The 7,142-nt window shown below is 53.1% G+C and overlaps 1 pseudogene; it reads right to left on the reverse strand.

Annotated features, from left to right (window-relative positions):
* Nucleotides 1–353: 353 nt before the first annotated feature.
* LOC129357338 (xylulose kinase-like) lies at nucleotides 354–6,154 on the reverse strand (annotated as a pseudogene).
* Nucleotides 6,155–7,142: the final 988 nt, after the last annotated feature.

Raw genomic sequence — 7,142 nt, forward strand, 5'->3', positions numbered from 1 at the left:
TCAATCGTAGGCTTTTATTCTGAAAGTCCCAACCGGAAGTTGTGTGAGGGGACCGGTTGAGGTTCTGGAAGGCAGAAAGGACCAACGTGGGCAGAACCCAACAGAACCAGACCTGGACTCTGTTCATCTGGACCTGCTGTGACCCGGGTCGCCATCAGAACCTCCACCACCCACTGAGGTTCTGCTGCCGTAACCCACCAACCGGATCGGACCAGCTGGTTCTGAAGAAACCCAGCGTGATGAGACCAAGGTTCTGCTTGTTCTAGAGGACCAGAACCGGGCCTGATCCAGGCCTCCAGGTCTCTATAGATTCTAATCTATAATAAACAACAGAACCGGGTCAGAACCTGAGATGATTTTCATCTGATTTTATTATTAGAAACTAGAAATGACAGAAATCAGTTTGACCCGTCTCTCTCCGGAGGATCCAGAACCATCGGATCCGACCAATTAGAGAGCAGAACCAGTCACCATGGAAACCATGAGGTCCAACGCAGCCTTCTGATTGGCCGGCTGGTCTCAGGTGCGGCTCTTCTCCAGAACCTTCTGCTCCAGTTCAGCGTAGCGCCTCAACATCGGGTCGTAAACCTGGAGCAGAAGAAAAACGCCACTTCCTGTTTACCTGTGAGGTCAGAGCCAATCAGCTGCTCCACAGAGACCAGCTATACCTGAAGCCCCGCCCCACAGCTTCAGGGGCGGGGCTTCAGGTGATAACTGGTCGTGTTTACTGGTTTTCCACCATCGCCTGGCGGCTGACCTGCGGAGCGGCGCGGTGCGGGCGACACACCTGCTGAGGTTCTGGAGCGTTCCTCAGCAGGTCCAGGAAGGAGACTCCAGAATCCGCCACTAAACCTGGAACAGCCAATCAGACGGCAGAGTTTCAGCCACATGACCAACAGGAGTCAAAATAAAAAACATGATTTTATGATTAAAGTTTCAATAAAATCCTGTGAAGAAGTTAAAAACGATCCTCCTCACTTCCCGCCAAAACGATTTATCAAAATAAATGTGAATTTATTTTCTGAATAATCGGAATAAATCTCTAACTGCTGCCCCTGGTGGCCGCTCCAGGCACTGCAGCGCCGCAGGTAAAAACTGGACCGATGACATCATTTCCTGTGACGGGTCATGTGGTTGACCAATCAGGAAGTTGGCTCTGCTGTGTTAACGTTGCTATGGTTACCGTGGAGGGCTCGGTAGGCGGAGCCTAAGCCGGCGGAGTCCGACAGGTCAATGGTGTAAACCGGAGCGTTGAAGACGTCGGACAGAACCTGAACAGAACCAGAACCTCAGCGGTCAGAACCGGGTCCATTTGGACACCAGAACCTCCAGCAGAACCTGAAGAACCACCTGCAGGATCTGCCTGTTGGCTGAAGCGCCGCCGGTGGCCAGAACCCGACTGCCGGACCCTGAAACACAGACAGAACGGTACCGGTTCTGATCGGGCCGGGACATCAGGAGACACGGGACAGAGACTCGTCCTACCGATGGAGTATCCGAGTCTCTCAGCGTGGAGCCGGCGGGACAGAAACTGTCCCTCCACCAGAGCCCGGACCTCCAGCTCTGGACTCCAGGAGGACACCTGGAGACAGGGGGACAGGAGAGCGTCAGGTAGGGGACAGGGGGACTAGGGAGGGACAGGTAGGGGACAGGCAGGGGACAGGGGGACAGGAGCGTCAGGTAGGGGACAGGTAGGGGACAGGGGGACTAGGGAGGGACAGGTAGGGGACAGGGGGACAGGAGAGGGTCAGGTAGGGGACAGGGGGACTAGGGAGGGACAGGTAGGGGACAGGGGGACAGGAGAGGGTCAGGTAGGGGACAGCAGGGGGCGGGGCTTCCTGTCTGACCTGGCGGTCGTTGGCATCGAAGCGATGCAGACCGACGGCGGGAGGCGTGATCTCCATAGTGTCAAAATAAAAGCCTGGGGGGACAGACAGACATGAGAGAGGACAGCTTGGGGGACAGAGGGCGACAGAGGGCGGCGTGTCCACCAATGTTGCCGTGGTTCCCCAACGGCGTCCCGTCCAGCGCCTGGGAGAAAACGTCCCAGGACCCGGAGCAGCACCGGTTCCGGACTCGTTCCCGGGTCAGAGATCCGTTCTTAAAGCTGGGGACAAACACAGGCTTTTATTGTGAAGGGCCAGCGGTGGCAGCACCTGCCTGAGGACCCGTCCTACCAGAGCAGAGCCATGAAGCCGTCCGGCTCCACCGGGCTGCGGAAGACGTGTCCCTCCAGGGACGGACGCGGCTCAGAGAGGGACAGGAACAGAGTGTCGCTCGTCCCCAGGCTGACCTGGAGAGAGAGAGAGGACTCAGGGACACGGACACGTCCCACAGACAGATCGGTACCGGGGCCTCACGCCATGTCCCCCTGATGGAGACGCATTCCTGCCAGAGACGCTGAGGAAGAGGAGGAGAGACGAAGACGTCAGCAGGAGGTTCTGATCCGGAGGTTCTAAGTTCTCCGGTCCACAGCAGAACCAGAACCTTCACACGGTTCTGGTTTAGCTGCGTTTATTTTTTATATTTTAAATTATTCAGTCATTTTGTTGTTTAGATTTAATTTCAGTTTTTTAATTTCCATCAAAATATTGTAAATTAAATCATTAAATTTCATCATTTCTCTGTGTGAGTCAAAGGAGGCTAGTGCAGCTGGGGCGGCGACCCCTGACCCTGCTGGCCCCCTGCTGCCCCCTGCCCCGCCCCCTGCCCCGCCCCCTCCTTGCCCCCTGCTGGCCCCCTGCCCCGCCCCCTCCTGACCCCCTGCTGGCCCCCTGCCCCGCCCCCTCCTGGCCCCCTGCCCCGCCCCCTCCTGGCCCCTGCCCCGCCCCCTCCTGGCCCCCTGCCCCGCCCCCTCCTGACCCCTGCTGGCCCCCCCGTCCAGCCCGTCCTGCTCTGTCCCACCTGGGTTGTCTCCAGTGAACGCCACGACGCTGCAGCTCCCAGAGAAACCATAGCGACGCTGCAGGAAGGACGAGACCGGGCCCTGCAACGCCAAGAAGGACCAGTAGGGGCAGGAAGGAACCAGTAACCAGTAAAGACCAGTAAACCAGGAACCCAGTTACCAGGACGGCGGTGGACGGACACGGCTGTCCCAGCAGGCGCTCCAGGTTGGTTGCCGTGGGCGTCCAGGCAGACCTGAGACCACTTCCTGTCCCGGATGTCCAACAGATTCATCCCAGAACCTGATGAACCAATCAGAGAAGCTTCCTGGTCATGTGAGCGACCAGAGGTCAGAGGTCAGGGGTCAGATAGTACATCGCTGTAGTCGATGGCAGCATAGCGACCCAGGAAGAGAGACGCCCCAAAGCTGCTGACCAATGAGATCCTCTGAAAGACACAAGGGGACATGAGACAGGAAGACAACACCTGGGGGCGGGGCCTAAAGGGGCGGAGCTTAAACTACTGCTGTAGCTCTGACCTCAGTGTCCTGGAACTGGTCCGGTCGGGTCTGCCGCACTTTGGAGATCTGGTTTCCTGTGAAGCGCTTCAGGAGGAGATGGACACGTCCTTCAGACAGAGAGACAGACAAGCAGAAAGACAGACAGGTGGACAGACAGGTGAACCTCGTAGGCTCTGGATCCAGTGATGTCTGCCAGCCTCATGGCGCCCCCTGCTGCCTCCTGCAGGGCATCACACTGCGGCCCGCTGCTGGAGTCCATCCACACGGACTGTCCTGGACCGAGAAGCTGTGCTGAGGACACACACACACAGTCAGGACACACACTGTGAGGACACACAGTCAGGACACACACCTTCAGCTGCTGGTGCAGGTTCTGACCCGGGTCCAGCTGGGCCAGAGTCCAAGCCGCTCCAGTCCTCCAGAACACGGCGCCATGTTGCTGAGGAGGAAGAGGAAGGGTTTTGGTCCGGTTCTGGCGAAGCCACTCCCAGAACCCAGAGCCTCACCTGGCCGGAACCGGACAGCGCCCGGACCCGGAGAACCCGAACCCCGCCGCCTTCATCCTGTCCAGCAGCAGGTCCAGAGCCTGAGGGACAGACAGCCAATCAGGAGGCAGAATGATTCCAGTCCGCTGAGCTCAGCTCCAGGTGAACCGTCTCACCTTGACCCACATGAGCACAGGTGAGGTGACCGTCAGCCCGTCAGGATGGATGTGAACTCCTCCCTGAGTCCTGAACAAAGACACTTTTCAGAATAAAAGCCTGGCACACCCTTTTAGAATAAAAGCTGCTGGACGTTACCTGAACTCAGGTAGCTCAGAGTCAACTGCAGGCTGACCTGATGGACCGGGCGCAGGTCTCCATCGATGGCCACCGCCTTCAGCTGCAACCAACATACCATTACTGCCCCGCCCACCAGGAGGCGCTGGGGCGGGGCTTACAAGACTGACTTCCAGCTGCTTCCCTCCACTAACCTTTGAACAGGTCATGAACTGGTGACTCATTCAGAGTGGTGAACTACATCACACTTTAGAGTTAAAATCCAAAAAAGTTACAGTTAGTGTGCCAACAGTGCAGCTAAAATTAGCATGGTATGGCTAACCAAACCTGACGTAGGCAGTGCATCTATGCAAGCTAATGCTAATTTTAAAATCCAAATGAATTCACAATAATTAGCTATTAGGACATCAACATTAGTGGCTTAGTATTGCTAGTATTTAGTAAAGACTAAATATTAGCAATATTTAGTCTAACTCGGAAAACACAACGTTAGAGTTAGCATGCTAACATAATAAATATAACAACAATATTTGGTCTTTATTGTTTGCATGTATATTTGAGACAAATGAGCTATAATTAATGTAAACATTAGCACAGAGCTTTGCAATGCTAATATTTAATAAAACAGAAATGATTCTTCGTGATATTAGCATCCTGGAAATGTTACAGCAGGCTAGTCACCAATTAGCAACCGTCTTGAGCTAATGCGATCAATGAATAAATTTATAACAATTACTTTGTTAGAATCATTAATAATTTCTTGGTAAAAAAAAACTGTTGACAAATCAAATGGTATCAATGGAACTTATGAAGTTATAAAGTTATAAACTTATAAACTTATAAAGTTATAAAGCGCTTTTCCACACATTTTGACACTAGAGTCACATTCACACACATTCATGCACCGATACGCAGACCGGCAGGGAATTTGAGGTTAAGTGCCTTGCCCAGAGGCACATCGACATGTGGCAGGAGGAAGCTGGAACCGAACCTAAAACCTTCTGAGTGCAAGACGACTGCTCTACCATACAGCCCATGAAAACAACCTGTTTCTGTGGAAAGGTTTGTTCTCTGGGTGTTTAACCTGCACAGAAAACAAACGTCTCAGGATTTATTATTTCTGTCTGATTTGGTTTCATGATCATCAGGATTCAGTTTCAGAAGCTAAAAATGTCCTTCAGCAACCAGGATTTTATGGATCCGTGCCGCACATTTCAGCAACAGGACATTTCAAAGAGCTTTACATTAGAAACAGAAAATCACACAGTGAACAACGTCACAAATCAGATTATTGATTATTGATTAATTGATTAGGTTCCGAAAGCAGTTCCAACAGATGGAACCGGGCTGTAGAACCAGCCGGTGGTGGACGTCCTTGATTCTGACTGGATTTCCGCAGTCACCATGTTGGATTGTGAGTCTGGTGTCGGTGGCCCATCAAGGCGGTCCGACCCGACTGGACCCTGATCATTCACTCCTGCAAGTCAAAGTTCAGAGTCCTCTTTGGGTCAGTGAGTTCTGCTGGGTCAGACCTGGTCAGAACCGTTGCAGGTTCAAAGGTTAAATCTGATCAAACCAGACAGAACTCTGCTGGGTGAACTTTGACCTTCCACAGGTTCTGGTTCCGCTTGTTCTTTAGTTAAAAGATACTGTATAGTTAATGTCCATTCGGGTCAGAACCAGTAGTTCTTCACGGAACCGGTTCTCCAATCTGGTCTCTCTGCACAAGACCCAAAGTGAACCTCATCACTTCCGGTATAAACAAAGTCTGAAACTCTCTGCACTGTAGCTCTGCGTCTGCGCAGTAAGCTTCCTTCCACGCGCATGCACGCGGCTACGTAAACACGCGCGTCTCCCGGAACCTGCAGTTGGACCGGGTCCGGTGAGGTTCTGCTCTTACCTGCTGGGTGCTGAAGTCCAGGCCCAGGTAGAGAGGAGAGTCCGGTTCTGCTGCCATGCCGCTGATAGGCGCATGCGCACTGAGCCCTAGGGGCGGGGTAGAGAGATTTAAAGAAACAGAGAGAGAGAGAGAGAGAGAGAGAGAGAGAGAGAGGTGAGTCTGAGGGGCGGGGCCAGGTGTTCCTGCTGGGAGCAGGAACTAGGAAGAGGAAGATGGATGTGTCTGCGCTGAGACAGCAGTACAGGATGAGCAGAAACAAGCAGAGGACAGAGCTTCACCTGCTGAGGACAGGTGAGGGGACAGGTGGATTCTGGGTTTGGTTCTTTAAAAGCTTCTGCTCAGTTTCCAGCTGATAGACATGTGTCCTCTGTCCTCTCTGTGTCTCTTCCACATGTTCCAACAGCTGATCGTCCTTCTGGTCCAGATTAATGTCTTTAATGTTTTCTGATGATTTTATCCAACAGATCAGCATAAAAACAATAATAAATAACAAATCAAACCGTATCAAAGACCACAGCAGCGTTTCCACTGCAGGTGATCAGTCAGCACCCAGTCTGGGATCCCAACAGGACACAGAAAAGCTCCTACCAGATGTGGTCCTATACTAGCTTAGCGGTCCTAGCCTCTGGTCCTAGCCTAGCACTAGCTATGGTCCTAGCAATCCTAGCCTAGCACTGGCCTATGGTCTTAGCTTAGCGGACCTGGCCTAGCACTAGCAGTCCTAGCCTAGCACTAGCCTATGGTCCTAGCTTAGCGGTCCTAGCCTATGGTCCTAGCTTAGTGATCCTAGCCTAGCACTAGCCTATGGTCCCAGCTTAGCAGTCCTAGCCTAGCACTAGCCTATGGTCCTAGGTTAGTGGTCCTACTCTAGCACTAGCCTGTGGTCCTAGCTTAGCGGTCCTAGCCTAGCACTAGCCTGTGGTCCTAGCTTAGCAGTCCTAGCCTAGCACTAGCCTATGGTCCTAGCTTAGCAGTCCTAGCCTAGCACTAGCCTATGGTCCTAGCTTAGCGGTCCTAGCCTAGCACTAGCCTGTGGTCCTAGCCTAGCAGATGTAGCTTG

This window comes from Poeciliopsis prolifica, unplaced genomic scaffold (assembly GCF_027474105.1).
Source record: "Poeciliopsis prolifica strain line A6 unplaced genomic scaffold, Auburn_PproV2 SCAFFOLD239, whole genome shotgun sequence".
Classification (NCBI taxonomy): Eukaryota; Metazoa; Chordata; class Actinopteri; order Cyprinodontiformes; family Poeciliidae; genus Poeciliopsis; species Poeciliopsis prolifica.